At 42.1% G+C, this 16515-nt stretch overlaps 1 protein-coding gene across 1 annotated transcript in view; it reads left to right on the top strand.

The window, feature by feature from the left end:
• ANO3 (anoctamin 3) overlaps positions 1–16515 on the top strand; it is a 620027-nt gene that overhangs the window by 55395 nt on the left and 548117 nt on the right. The gene's annotated exons all lie outside the window — the stretch shown is intronic.

Below are 16515 nucleotides of genomic sequence, written 5' to 3'. Positions count from 1 at the left end.
AGATAAGATCTATGCTGGATGCTTGGATGCTAGGTGAAAACCTTATGGCTTCTCATATTTTGCGGCAAAGTTTTATTCCAGCAGGTTTGTGACAAGATTTTACACTAATTGCAAATTATCAGAATTCATCATAACTTGGTGGCTAAAGTTAACTGCAAAACTGTTTAATTGCTATTGCACCTTACCAATTCATAACCATTTTGTTTAACTGACTGCAGAGCAAATTATTGCAAGATTAGACCCTGTACTAGCTATACATGCTAAAATCCAGCAGAGGATGCAAGTGCACTAATGCATGCTGTTTTCTGGTGGTCCCTGGGGTAATGGTAGGACTCTATGGCTGCTCAGAAAAATCAATTGCATGTAAAAGCAATGTCTCATCAGCTATAACTATAAACTGTAGGTGTTTGAGCTTTGCTAGGAAACAGTATTTCTTATGTTGATCTCTGTCACTTTTAGCTCCTAATGACTTTTTATAGGTCAAAGGCCAAATTAAATCTGTCAGTTTGTATAAATACTTTTCTTTTCTCTATAATTGAAATAATCATTTTTTTGGGTTCTGACATCCATGTAGGTGGAATTGTTTTTTATTGCATAAAAGGATTCCTTCAAAGTCTGATAACTGAGTATAGCAGTCTTTTTTAATCCTATTTAACATGGAGGAATCCCTGATATAACTTTCATGCTTTAGAGAAGCCATGCTAATAGTTTTTGTATCTGAGAGATTGGAATGAACAGCAGGGGCGTTGCTAGGTCTACAAAAAATCTGGGGCTAGAGCCCATAGCAGCGAAGTAAAGAAAGTCATACGCTTGGGCGGGCATATACATGTATATAATATACATATATATATATATATATATATATATATATATATATATATATATATATATATATATAGTTACATTTCTGAGTGCGAATCCCCCCTTACATCAGGGTCCCCAGAGAGCCCCCCCCTACATCAAACACCCCAGAGAGCCCCTTCCTCACATTGGGGGGGTCCCTAGAGAGCCCCTTCCTTACATCAGGGTCCCCAGAGAGCCTCCCCATACACCAGGGTTCCCAGAGAGCCCCCCTTACATCAGGGTCCCCAGAGAGCCCCCTCCTTACATCAGACACCCCAGAGAGCCCCTTCCTCACATCGGGGGGGGGTCCCTAGAGAGCACCTTCCTTACATCAGGGTCCCCAGAGAGCCTCCCCATACACCAGGGTTCCCAGAGAGCCCACCTTACATCAGGGTCCCCAAAGAGCCCCACTTACATCAGGGTCCCCAGAGAGTCCCCCATACATTAGGGTCCCCAGAGAGCCTCCCTTACATCAGGGACCACAGAGGGCCTCCCCATACATCAGGGTCCCCAGAGAGAGAGGGGGGTGAGGGAGGGTGAGAGAGAGGGAGGTGGATGAGAGGCATGAAAGGCTGTAATATAGTGTCTAGGAATGGGCAAATCTGCCTGGGATTGATCTGCCAGGGGTTCAGCAAATCTGGTTCAAAGTTTGGCAAACCCCATCTTTGCAGCAAATCCCATTGGAAATATAAGCTAGAGCTCTCGGCTTTGCACAAATGGGTCAGTGGCAAAACAATTTAATAGTACTGTATATCTTGTGAGGTTCTACTTTCACAATACCACACTGCATTGTCTTAAAAGTTTAGTAAAATGTCAAAACTTCAAAACCTCCACTCCACATTCCTTGAACGCCCTCTCATATCTGTATCCCCATTTCTTCAAAAAATATAAAAGGTAAAAATATTAACTTCAGGTATGTGTTTGGTAGAAATAGGCCAGTGTCAGGACAGTACATGAGCTCTTGAAGTGGCAGCAAATAGAAAGAGACAAGACAGGTTTTATCTTGAAATAAACATTACAATGTATTCGTATCTGAAAGAGAATAGCCACAAATATTGTACAGTGGCCAGACAGTATATAAGCAGCTTGGTTAAGCCATTATAAAAGAGGAAGAGACAAGGCAGGTTTTATCTTGAAATAAACATTAGTGAATCACTGCAGAAAAAATAGTCCCAAATACTGTAGTTTTGAGTGCCTGGGCATAGCCTGCAAACTCTGGATTTACCCTTCAGTAAACATTAGGAATTTTGCAGATGCAGTCAAGCTATATAAATATTGTATTGCTCCTTTACAATGTAGGCACAGCTAAATAAGTCAGGACAGGTGGCGGGAGCTGGTAATGGTGGCAGGTATAATTTTTTTTTTTTGGGCCAGGTGACACTTGAAAGTTTTGTCTGTAGCATCTGCTGCAGGGGTGAGCTGGTCTACAGTCTCCGTAACAAAACCTACTGCTGTCCTGAAAGCCCTCCAAAAGAGCATACTAACATCTTGTGCCAGCTCCGTCCAGAGATCCAGCCTGGACACACATTAGTCCATGAGATCCTCACTTGAGAGTCCCCGCATCCATAGGCGTGCGCAAGGGGTGTGCCAGGTGTGCCTGGGCACACCCTAATCCTGGAGTTGGCAACCCATCAATTGTGGGCAGGTAAGCCACGATCCTTACTTGCCGACCAACAGAACCTAGACAGGATAGGCGGCTGGAGTGGAAATTAGGGGGCGATCTGTATTTTCTTCTGAAAGTAGGCTTCTCCTCCTCTTCCTCTCGCCGATATTCAGCTGCCATGGGAGGAAAATACAGAGGATTGGTACCAATGTATGCCACCCCTCTTGTCCCAGTTCCTTTTCTTTCTGCTGCTCAGGTCCCCCTGTGTGCTCACCTGCTCCCTCCATTGTTTTAGGATGACGAGTGGGGAAGAGGCCGGTTAATATGTCACAAAGGCATATGTGTTGGAGCTTTGAGGTGCACACCCTAATACAATAGGCTGCGCACACCTATGCCCGCATCATCTCTACACCCAATGTAGTCAGCAATCATGTGGTTTAGGTATTGCCTGTGAATGCTGCACTGGGCTTGGCTGCTGTTGCTCCTCTTTTAGGAGGTCAGTGGATTGGAGGGACATTGGCTATCAGAGGGGATCCTGCCACCATCAGGAAATGCAGCAAAGAGGTTCTTACACAGCACCTCCCCAAAGTGATGAATTTTGGGCTGCCTCTGATGGTAACAGGCTATTGACCATTTTAGCCTTGTATCAGGGAACCGCTTAGGTGTCCACCCAACAGTGATGCTTCTCTTTAATGACTCAAATCCTGGAATTTCTGCGTAGGCATTTTGGGAATAAAAGACCCCATTCGTCTCAAACTGCCTGCAGTTGGTAATAAAAGACCCTCAGTTTTGATGATTAGATTAGATCAGTGTTAATTTTGGCTGCAAATTTCGATCTAGTCTTAGTCTTATGCCCCGTACACACAGCTGGACATTGATCGGACCTTCCGACAACAAAATCCATGGATTTTTTCCGACGGATGTTGGCTCAAACTCGTCTTGGATACACGCGGTCGCACAAAGTTGTCAGAAAATCCGATCGTTCCGAACGCGGTGACGTAAAACACGTACGTCGGGACTATAAATGGGGCAGTAGCCAATAGCTTTCGTCTCCTAATTTATTCTGAGCATGCGTGGGACTTTGTGGGTCGGATTTGTCTACACACGATCGGAATTTAAAGGATCGGATTTTGTTGTCGGAAAATTTTATAGCCTGCTCTCAAACTTTGTGTGTTGGAAATTCCGATGGAAAAAGTCCGATGGAGCCCACACACAGTCGGAATTTCCGACAACAAGCTCCGGTCACACATATTCCGTCGGAAAGTCCGACCATGTGTACAGGGCATAAGTCTTAGGACTAAAATGGCATTTTAGTTTTAGTCCTATTTTAGTCATTGTATTTTAGTCAGCTAAAATCTCTAGTACATTTTAGGTGAATAAAATAATTTTAGTCAACTAAAATCTATTGTGTTTAGTTAAATTGTAATGCATTATTTAAGCATTTCTCTAGAATTTCCAAACTTATTCTATACTCCTGGAGTAAAAAAATCTAATATCATGTTATTATTTATGGTATTAAGGTTTGAACAAACTCACAGATACAGCTCTGTGAAAACCAGATGTTAATTCATGAGGCCATTTTCGTCCTGTTTTCATTCCTTAACGAGAACGGAATTGATTTTCGTCATAGTTTTCGTCAGTGGACGAAAATGTGCTGTACTTTTCGTTTCGTTTTTGTCACTGCAAAAATGCAGCTGATGAAAACTTTGACAAGAACGTTATCCTTGACGAAATTAATACTGGATTAGACACAGCATAAGCCGATCAACAGGTTCCGGACAATGGATGTCTGCCGGCACCCGCTGATCGGCGAGGAGAGAGACAGAACAGAACTTGTTTACATAGGCAGAGCTCTGTTCTGTCAGCGGGGATGTGATAGATTTTCTTTCCCTGCAATGCAGGAAATAAAATCCATCAGATTCCTTAGTAAAAACAGCACACATAGTGGGTAAGAACACTGGCTGGGCACACATTAAACCCTTTGATTGCCCTATATGTTTGAAAGCTTCCTAGCCGGTGTCATTAGTACAGTGATAAAAAAAATATTGTTTTTTTTTTTTTGTCAAGATTGTCTGTCTTTTCTTGTTTATAGCGCACAAACTAATAAACCCAGAGGTGACCAAATACCACCAAAAGAAAGCTCTATTTGTGGGAAAATAAGGACATAAATCTAATTTTGGTACAAATTTGCATGATCGCGCAATTGTCAGTAAAGTAATGCAGTGCTGTATCGCAGAAAATGGCCTGTTCATGAAAGGGGGTAAATCTTCAAGTGGTTAATAAAGGATAAAAAAAGATAGAAAAATCATAGGTTGATCATATGCTTTGGTACACTAGTGACCAAAAGCACTGAGAAAGACTAGAGAGATCAGGAGATCAGAAAGAAGGGAGTAGTTTTAGCTCACGCCTGTACTGCAACGCTCCCATTATAGGGAACACTACCCTTTATTGTAGTAGTGCAGAATTATTTACTCAATAATATTAGTTAAAATAATAGGGAATTTTAATAGTTGTATTTACAAAGGTCATATTTAAGAACTTGGTGGTAAGACGCAAGATGAAAACCACATCTCCACTAACACAAGCATACAAACATACAAAAATTAAAAAGGATTGTGTGTATATATTGAGCTTGTTTCAACCAGAGGATATGCAAATTATTACAAAATAAAATCATGTACTAGCTAAACCCATCAGATGGAACAAGCGCACTGATGTGTACTGCTGTCTGGTGGTCCTAAGGCATTGCTCACATGTGTGTACTTAAGCATGCAAGGTGTTCCATGCATTACCGTGCAGGCAGTCACATTCATGTCAATTATGATGCAGCTGCTGCATGGACATAGCTGCTACTCCTAACTTGACATCCATGTGGGTGCACAACCCCAAACCCACACTGTCTGCATTCATGGAGCTGTTCCAGCACCCTCCAAAATATCAATTGTGACACAGCGGGTACAGGTCCCCAAATCTACACCGTCTCGGTTTGGGGACCGCACCAGCACACACCCAAACCCACATGGCTGTCAGATTGGGAGTAACAGCTGTGTTTGTGCAGCCACTGTGTCCCAATTGACATGGATGGGACTGCCTACACAGGGATGCAACCTTATGTGGGCATACGTTGGCATATATGGCCCTCGCATGGGCGTACTCTAAGGTACACCCATGTGAATGAGGCTTAAGTAGATACAAGGTTTCTAGACATACATGTACATTATGTCTGACAACTTCCCCAAAATGTATAGACTACTCAACTTTTGTTACAGAATTATCATCATGTTATAACTAAAATACCCACAGTGATATTGCAATCAAACTTTTGGCAGCAGTTCTAAGTACTTTACTAATACTAAAATAAAATGTAACCATTGTGTTTAACATTGCCTGGGCAGATTGCCACCACACTGTGGAGTGTGACTTTTAGGACTCCCTACAGTTTAGCAAGCTTCCACCAACCACATTGTCAGCTGTGCATAAATTTTAGATGTGATATGAACACTGTAACTGGATGCTTCTCAAATGCTGGAAAAAATTTTTAAGAACATGTTGTTTTAAAGATTCTGCAGTCAATATTCAATTTTATGTGCTTTTTAAGACGTTTAAGACCTGTCTGTAATTTTTTGATATCACGTAGTTAGAGGGTCATCTTCTTCATTATGCTCCCACTTCTACATACAGCAATGGGAAAAAGAAGGGGCTTATGCCCCATACACACGATCAGAAACTCTGCCAGCAAAAGTCGGATGTGAGCTTTTGGTCAGAAATTCCGACCGTGTGTATGCTCCATTGGACTTTTGCTGGCAGAATTCCCGCCAGGAAAAGATTGAGAGCAGGTTCTCTATTTTTCGGTTGGAAAAAGTTCCTATCCGAAAATGCGATAGTCTGTATGCAATTTGGACGTGCAAAAAATCACGCATGCTCGGAAACAATTCGACGCATGCTCGGAAGCATTGAACTATATTTTCTCGGCTCATCGTAGTGTTCTACGTCACCGCGTTCTTGATGGTCTAAAGTTCAGGGAACTTTTGTGTGACCATGTGTATGCAAGGCAAGCTTGAGCAGAATTCCGTCGGAAAAACCATCCAAGTTTTTTCTGACGGCATTACTGGTGAGTTTCCTGTCACTCTAACAGGCCAGTCCAAGCTAGAGCAAAAGGGCAAATGCCGTGTTCACACGACCGGACTTTTCGACCGAACTGGTCCGACGGAACTAATCCATCGGACAATTTGATCATGTGTGGGCTTCATCGGACCTTTTCTGTCGAAAAATCTGTTGGACTTTAGAAATAGAACATGTTTCAAATCTTTCCGATGGATTTGAGTCCGATCGAAAAATCAGTTTGTCTGTATGTTAGTCCGACAGACAAAAAAGGACGCAAGAGCAGCTATTGGCTACTGGCTATGAACTTCCTTATTCTAGTCCAGTCGTACGTCATCATGTTCGAAACGATGGGACTTTGGTGTGATCATGTGTAGGCAAGTCCGTTTCGTTGGAACTCCGTCCGAACTTCGTCGAAAAGTCCTTTGGTGTTCAGTCCGACGAAAAGTCTGGTCGTGCGTACAGGGCATAAGTTGTGCTACTTCTTAGAACTAGACAGTCCTGATGAGCACTTTACATCGTCTTTGTAAATGCAGATTTAAGTTGCAGTCAGCTACAGAGCAAATTCTCATAAACTGTTTGATATCTGAAGGTCCACATAAGGGAAATAATGCATGTATTTTCCATTAACTACATTTTTCTTCCTGCTAATAAGTACAACAGTATTGACACATCCTGCCAACAGAATAGCAGCACAGCTAAAACAAATTGGTGTTAGTAAAAGAGAAGGAAGCCACACTTCAAATTAAAAGCCATAGTTAATGAGTAACTCCACTTTTGTTGGGGATCTGGGTGATCTATGTACATTGCAGGGATCGTAACAAACATTGTTGCAGATTTCTACCTCTTGTTATTCTAAAGAAAACGATGTGTGTTTGTCTGTGTCCATGTAGGAAAGTGAATCTAACGGAAGTGGTTTCATAATTATCAGCTGCTGCACCTGCAGGGAACTAATGAGGAAAATTGCAGGGTCTGCTTCCCTTTAGATGTGATTTCTTATTGGGAGTATCTCACCAAAAATGAAATTTTTGTTGCAGGGAATGCATGAAATCTGACTTGTTACTTAATGTAAACTTCTGGGAAAATCAGTGAGCCAAACACACAAGCAGGGAATTATGTTTTTGGGGGACATTCTGTACACATATACACATATCCAGGTAGCATGTTGCATTGAATTTTACAAATAATTACAGAGCTGCAGATTGAAAAGGAAAGGTAATTTTTAATAACATTAAATTACAATGTGACCTGTCCCACAATTGTTTACACTATATTATTTATTTATTTATTTATTTTTGCAATTTTTTTCTTTTTCTTTAAAGTTACCCTTTAAAGATTTAATGAATGGTCCAGTGCAAGACAGACCACGTGAGCTCCACCCTTAAATGTGTTTCCCTCTCATTAAGTTTATTTCTAGAGTTTACAAATAAGCTCAATACAAGTGAAATGAGTTAGTAGGTGAAGCCTTAGTATTACTGCTTATTTTTCAGTTCTAAAAAGACTGCTAATATTGTTAATAAATTTACCTTCATTCACAAAAGGGGATGAGGCCCATGCACCAGGAATCGGACATTTGTTTATAGGGTTGTAGCCGCCAGGTGCTGCGTGCAGGCAGCCCATAGAAGTCTAATGGCACACCGCCTGCACTGGAAATCGCACCCGTACTGGGAACCTCAGGTCCTGTGTGGACTAGTGCAGGAACTTTTTTCCTGCATGTCGTGGGGCATGGCAGCCCATTCAAATGCATGAGCTCTCGTGCCCATGCAGATCACGGCCACACAGGTGTGAACCTAGCCTTAAAGCCCATCTCCAGGAAAAAAAAAAGTTTTCCCGTGCAGTGGGGCTGTGCCCGCACTACAGGGTTAACTGCTAATTTTTGTTTAGGGGAGAGGAGATAAGAGATGAATTTACCTAATCCCCTGATCCTCCAATCACAAGAATGGTCCTGCACCCCCATGCTCCAGCGGTCTTTAGTTGACTGCTGGAACACAGGGGTGTGCCATTTTCTGGTGGAAGAAAGTATTGGGTGAGTATAAGTTTTCTCCTGACCCTTTGACAAAATGAGCAGTTGAGCCCTGCAATGCAGGCATAGCCTCACTACATGAGAAAACTTTTTTTTTTTTGCCTGGAGTTGGGCTTTAAACACTTGCTTACTGGACACTTAAACCCCCTTCCTACCCAGGCCAATTTTCAGCTTTCAGCTCTGTCACTCTTTGAATTACAATTGCATGGTCATGCAACAATCTACCCAAATGACATTTTTATCATTTTTTTTTTAACACAAATAGAACTTCCTGTTGGTGGTATTTAATCACTGCTGTTTTTTTTATTTTTTGCTAAAAAAAAAATGAAAATTTTGAAGCCCACCCAAAAAAAAACCCAGTTTCATAATTTGTTATAAAATTTTGCAAACAGATAATTTTTATCATTCATTGATGTGTGCTGATGAGGCTGCACTGATGGGCACTGATGGGCTGCACTGATGAGCACTGATAAGGCGGTACTGATGGGTACTGATGGGCACTGATGAGGCGGCACTGGTAGGCACTGGTAGGTGGCACTGAAGGGCACTGATGGGTGGCACTGATGGGCACTGATAGGCACTGGCAGGTGACACTGATAGGCAGCACTAATAGGTGGCACTGATGATGAGGCACTGGTGGACACTGATTGGCAGCCCTGATGGGCAATGGTGGGCATTGATAGGTGGCACTGTTGGACACTGGTAGGTGGCACTGGTGGGCACTGATAGGCAGCAATGGTATGCACTGGTGGGCACTGGCAGGTGGCACTGGTGGACACTGCTGAGCAGCAGTGGGTGTCCGTGTGCGGGACCGATGTTCCTCTGACAGAAGCCGGTAATCGCCTTTTTTTTTTCCTCGCGCTATCAGCATGAGGAAAAAAAAAAGCCGATTATGATCTTCTGTTTACATCACGTGATCATCTGTCATTGGCTGACAGCTGATCACATTGTAATGGGCCAGGATCGGCCCTTTACTCCGATCTGTGATCAGCCGAGTCTCATTGACTTGCTGATCACAGAGTGTGCTGCACGCGCCCCACAGGGGGTGCGCAGGCGGTACACGGACCCCCTTCCAGCAATTTAGGCCTGCGCTGTAGCCGTCTTTCAGCTACAGTGGGGGAGTAAGGAGGTTAAGGAAACAAAAGCTGCTAAAGGCAGAAGAAACACAAGCCAGCTATAGTTCTTGACCTAGACATTGGGCTGGGTGTTACAGCAAGCTGCTAAGTTTCGATGGTCATGGTGGCATTTCTCCAATTACAATGCCTCCTAACTAGGCAGGGTGTGAATTGACCATTTATGCTACACAGTTCAGTGACTAAGCAGCCATTCAATGTACTGTGATTGCTAAATCTGGTCTCCAGCTTCTATTCCAAAAGCTTCATTTGACATCGAGCTTCGTGGTCAGCTACTGCCAATTTCTTTAGACAGTTTTCTTGGTCGGGCAGTTTTCTCTGTTAGGTAATATCTCTTTAAACTTTGATACTAGTTGCAGTTCAAGCTTAATTATTTGATATGAAAATTAGATATCAATCTACTATTATGTCAACATCTACTTGATGGCACTTAATATTAACAAAGAAACATTATTCATTTTATTAACAAATATTTTATTCTTTGGGTTAAGCTTATTTCCTATCAGCAGCAGTGAGCGTAGCTGCTTTACTCAAGTCTCTCTAGAATTCTTCTGGATCATTGCAGGTCAGAGAGAACTTCAATAACATGTATTAAAGAATTAAAGAACATATTTCATTTTCCTGGCATCATGCTGGTAAGTACAGTAGGGCAATCGTGGGAAAAACCTAGCAGATTTTACTTGCAGCCTATATGCACTTATATAAAGCATAAGCCTAAACATCTCCTGCAGAAAATATGAAAGTACATCAAATATGGTTTATATATTTGAAAAATGTAATGTTTGGTCTTTAAAAAATTAAACGAATTACTTAATACAAATATTTTTATGGTAGAATAGAATACTTTCAGACCATATAGAGCAGTAGTCCCCAATCTTTCGGACCTCACAGACCACTAAACTCACAATTGTGAATCCAGCGGACCACTAACATGAATTTTATATGCCTTATACACACAATGCTCTGGATCTCTGTCTCCTCCCCCTGGACCACACTGCTGCCTTATACCAGCCTTTTTCAATATGGGTGCTGTGGCACCCTGGGGTGTCTTCTGGGTTCTTCAGGGGTGCCTTAACAAAATGCCTAAAAATTGCCCCAAATTGTCCAAAATCTGCCAACAAGTAGGTGGATCAGGTCTGCCTTTTTTGTTAAATAAAACCACAGGTTTTTTGTGGGCAGCACTATAAACTTGGGCACTGTGTGGGCCAGATGCCAGCGTCTAAGAACCAATGACATCATAGGTTGATAAGGTGGATGTCAGGTGCCTGAGGACACCCCTCCTCTATTTCAGCACTGGGGTCAAGTTAGCTAGGTTAGGGAGAGAAAATGAGAGAGAAGAGAAACACCAAATACTAGTCAGTACCAGCGTGCAAAGGTGTATTTGCTTTGTTAGAATAAATCACCTCCAAAGTTGGGTGTCCTACTTGCGTGCTGCGAGTGTAAGAATATTAGTTTCGGTTTTTTAAATTTTAGATTGGTGTGCCTCGAGAGTGCGCATAATTTTAAAGGGTGACTTGACTTAAAAAAGGTGGAGAAACCCTACTTTATACACACAATGCCCCCCCCCCCCTGCACTCTGCATCACACTGTTGCCTTACGCAGACTCAACATTGGATCTCACCTCCTTCTCCAATCATGCGCTCAAGCTCTGTGCTCCCTCCCACAGTCTGTGATCAGCACTGCCATTGGAAGTCCCCTCCTTCTTCACCTACCGCTCTCTGCACTACTCTCGGCACCTCCCTCTGAGTTCCCAGGAGCCGGAACTGCAGAGGAGGTGTCAGGTATCAATGCACGCTAAAAGTATTGACTGTCAGCGCACATTAAGAACAACACTGCAATCAACGTTGGGCGGTATACCTCCAGCATAATGTTGATTTGCAACAGAACCCCTGGGGATCACCAAAGTTTTCTCATGGACCATCAGTGGTCTGCAGACCACTGGTTGGCGACTGCTGATATAGAGTATTTGGATTATCTTCAAGAACTCGTCCAAATTTCGGCTCCATCCACTTCCATTTTCATCCCCTCAAAACAATTTTGGACTCAGTTCCTACTCCTCCATCCTTCACCCCCTGCAAAATGCACTGTGAAAAGCGATCTACCAAGGACCACTTTTCAGTGAAACAGCAAAGGGATGCAACATGTGAAAACGAGCCCAAATACTACCAACTTTAGTATTATTATAGTGAAAGTATACAAGGAGTATATTTCGCCTTTAAATAACTTGTTGAATTAGCTTAAACAGATTTTATGTATGTCTAGTTAAAAAAAAAAAAAGAAAATCTTTTTTCAGCTTCTATTTGAACGACAAGCAGAATAAAAGTTTCTTTAATTTTATCAGTCAAAAGCTTTTATTCCTTCAGCTTTCACAATGAAAGAATTCACAAATTGCTTTTAAATGCGTTTTTTTTTTCTTTTGCAGTAACTACTAATATTTCAGATGCAGCAATTTTCCCTCTGCATCCCCCGAGGTTTCAAACATTTGAGTTTTATGAGTATTGTCTGCATTGTGCAAGGTTGCTTTTCAATGCTGAAATGCCTTACTAGCTGTCTAGTAAGCCTGTTGTATTTTTAATTGCCTCCTATCCTCAGCATTTAGCTCACGTCTTAATACAGTACGCCCTTTGCATTAAAGTGAACAGAGCCCTGTTTAATTCCATTCCTTTAAATGTTTAAGTCAAGGCAATTTTTTCCATCGCTATCAATCCTAACCCTTAATCAATGTGTCCTACTTTATTGCTCTACAGCCAGCATCCTTAAAGAGACCCTGTCTCCAGACCATTCATGTCCAAACAGATGATACTGTATGTGCATTCTGCTGGGAAATTTGACCACTTCAAGAGAGTCAATCCCCTAGTGCAGCCCCCTGCTTCCTGCCACAGCCTCCTCCTTCCCTGTGCTGGCCCAGCTCCTTCCTCACTCCCTTTAACTCCTTACATAACCTTTTATGTAATCAAGCAGGTTCCTCTGTGGGACTTCTAAAGGCAGAAAATCCTTGACAATTAAATATAATGAAAATATATTGCTATTTTATTGAAAATTTTTTAAAAATGAATTGGTGACTTATGGGAAGTCACAATAGGATGCATATATCTATTATACAAAAATACTAAATACAGATATCAAGAAACATATGTGTGTATGTATACAGACAACCACTTGAGACTGGCCAGTAGTGAACTGGGTCAGATGATGTCCGACGCGTTTTGAGGTTTGTAGCGATTAAAGCTCTTCTTCAGGGGATAGTGGTTCATTGGCTGTCTGTAAATTAATAAAAAGCAAAAACAAACATAATAAGCAATTATCATACAAAATATATGATTAAGCATTACATATTGAACATATAATAGAATAACAACATGAGATCTAACCATGTTTCTTGAGATGTCAGGAAAAATGCATCCGGTTAAAAGAAACGAGGAGAAGTGTTCCGCTGGGGACACATAAAGGTGAATACCAAGTCTAAGTACTTTTTGATGTCTGCAGGTACAGGTAAATAACATACCTACAATACATTAAATGCACAGATCATCTTATAGGAAGATTTTTATGGGTCTGACGACAGGGTCTCTTTAATCGCTTGCCAACCACCCTATAGCAGTTTTACTGCTGCAGGGCAGCAACTGTGTGCAGGATCAGGTATATCTACCCAATCCCGCACTTCCAGGTAGGGGGCGCTCACTCCCCCTGTGATTACACACAGCAGAAGTTGATCAGCGGGTATCGGGGACCCAATGTCTGCTGGCATCAGGTGATCATAAGGCAGAGACACAGAACGCAATCTGCTTATGTAAACAAGGCAGATCGACAAGAGAATCCGGCAGGCTGGTTGTACCCAAGTTGATCGATGGATCAACTTGGTACATTCAGCTTGACCATTAAGGGATTGAATAAGAATCGGCCGGGAATTGAACTGTGTATGAATGGCCTAAGGCTAAACCTACTCCCACATCCATCCTAAGCTTGTTTTATCTAACCCTGTAAAGAAAAGACCTGTAGACTTACCTATTCTGAAGCTGCTCCAATCTGGCCCATGGGCAGCTGTCAGCAGTGGCTTCAATTTAGAGGAGGGACAGCTGACAATGGATACCCCATAGTAACCCTATGGGTGACATCATATCCCAGGCATTTGCAGGCATTGTTGGCGAAATCTCTCCTCTACACAGAAGCTGGAATAGAATAGGTAAGTATACAGCTCTATTCTTTACAGGGTTAGATAGAATAGGCTTAGATTGGGGGTGAGAGTAGGTTTAGCTTTTTTAATGTTTAACTGAACAGTTTTAGTGCTACAGGGAAGCCCATGTGCTCCAGATCAGGTATATATGTAATCTGACACTTATGCCGCGTACACACGGTCAGATTTTCCGACGGGAAATGTTCGATGGGAGCTTGTTGTCGGAATTTCCGACAAACAAAATTTGAGATCTGTATCTCAAATTTTCTGACAACAAAATCCGTTGTCGTAAATTCCGATCGTGTGTACACAATTCCGACGCACAAAGTTCCACGCATGCTCAGAATCAAGCAGAAGAGCCGCACTGGCTATTGAACTTCTTTTTTCTCGGCTCGTCGTACGTCTTGTACGTCACCGCGTTCTTGACGTTCAGAATTTCCGACAAGATTTGTGTGACTGTGTGTATGAAAGACAAGTTTGAGCCAAAATCGGTCAGAAAAAAAACATGGATTTTCTTGTCGGAATGTACGATCGTGTGTACAGGGCATAACGGGTAGGGGGCACAGATGCGTTTTGCTGGTAGCTCGCTTCCGCATTGACTACACAGAGCGGAAACCAATTGGCGGGTGCACAGTACCCGATGTCCTCCGGCACCCACCGATTGTCAGGCAGAGAGGCTGAATGCTGATCTGCCTATGTAAACAAGGCAGATCATCGTTCTGACAGGAGGTAAGGGATGGAGTTTGTGCCCCTGCAAACCAGGGAAAAAATTCCATCTCTTCCCCTAGTAAAAGCACCTCCCACAGTTCACATAAACAGTAGTTGGGCACACAGTTAACCCTTTGATTGTCTTACAGATTTAACCCCTTCCCAGCCAGTGTCATTAGTACAGTGATAGTCCATATTTTTTAGCACTGGTTCCCAAAAAGTGTCAGTTAGTGTCAGAATATCTGCCGCAATATCGCAGTCCCACTATAAGTCGCTGATTGCCGTCATTACTAGTAAAAAAGAGATAAATAAAAATTCCATAAAATGTATCCCATAGCTTGTAGACGCTATAACTTTTGCACAAACCAATCAATATATGCCTATTGGAATTTTTTTTTACCAAAAATATGTAGCAGAATACATCTTGGCCTGATGATGAAGAAATTATATATTTTTTTTTTTTTTTTTATTGGATATGTTATATTATATGGATATTTTATAGCATGTTTTTTTGTTTTTTTTTTTTCAAAATTGCCTATATTTTTTTGTTTATAGCGCAAAAAATAAAAAAAAACATAGAGGTGAAAAAACACCACCAAAAGAAAGCTCTATTTGTGGGGAAAAAAAAGGACATTCGTTTTATTTGGGTACAGCAGGGCCACACAATTGTCAGTTAAAGTAACGCAGTGCCGTATCACAAAAAATGGCCTGGTCATGAAGGGGGGTAAACCTTCCGGAGATGAAGTGGTTGCACAAATCATCTTATGGGAAGATTTTTGTTGGTCTGACCAAAGAGTCTCTCTCATTTCATTTTTTTTTTCTAAATTGTTACAGTTAAAGCAAATGGTCTGAATTTTGTAGGAGGTGCAGTTCATTCCTTTCTATTGTGAGAACATAATACATTTTGTTGTTTATAATAAATGGATCAATTTGTGAGTAAATGATTGCCATTAAAATAGGACAAATAAAATAAAAATGTTTTATTTGTCCTGAGTAGGGATGAGCTTCGTGTTCGAGTCGAACCCATGTTCGACTCGAACATCGGCTGTTCGATCGTTCGCCGAATTGCGAACGTTATGGGCCGTTCGCGCTAAATTCGTGTGGCGCGTCACGGCCCATAATTCACTGCGGCATCGCAGTGCATTGCTGGCTGATGATTGGCCAAGCATGCACTATGACCCGCATGCTTGGCCAATCACAGCGCCGTCAGTAGAGAGAGCTGTAATTGGCCAAAGCCAGGGTGGCTTTGGCCAATTATGGCTCAGGGGATTTAGTACACACCCCACACTATATAAGGCCGCCTGCACGGCGGCCCTGTGTAGTGTGTGTTCCGGTGTGCTGAGAGATAGAGAGAGAGAGAGACAGTGTCATTTGATTTGAGTTAGATAGATTAGGCAGAACAGTCAGTCAGTTAGCTGCACTTACAGTGTATTGTGTATATATATGCATCCCAGGTGTTGCATATATATATATACACTGTATTCAGTTTAGCTAGATCCGTTCCTGTTATCTTCTATCTAGACTATTTACATTTAATGCAGTGCGTCCTGCTCACAGTGTTCAGCTAGATCCGTTCCTGCTATTTACATTTAGTGCAGTGCGTCCTGCTCACAGTGTTCAGCTAGATCCGTTCCTGTTATCTTCTAGACTATTTACATTTAGTGCAGTGCGTCCTGCTCACAGTGTTCAGCTAGATCCGTTCCTGCAATTTACATTTAGTGCAGTGCGTCCTGCTCACAGTGTTCAGCTAGATCCGTTCCTGCTATTTACATTTAGTGCAGTGCGTCCTGCTCACAGTGTTCAGCTAGATCCGTTCCTGCTATTTACATTTAGTGCAGTGCGTCCTGCTCACAGTGTTCAGCTAGATCCGTTCCTGCTATTTACATTTAGTGCAGTGCGTCCTGCTCACAGTGTTCAGCTAGATCCGTTC

Source organism: Aquarana catesbeiana, linkage group LG11, assembly GCF_042186555.1.
Source record: "Aquarana catesbeiana isolate 2022-GZ linkage group LG11, ASM4218655v1, whole genome shotgun sequence".
Classification (NCBI taxonomy): Eukaryota; Metazoa; Chordata; class Amphibia; order Anura; family Ranidae; genus Aquarana; species Aquarana catesbeiana.
This window is presented reverse-complemented; position numbering and strand designations above follow the sequence as displayed.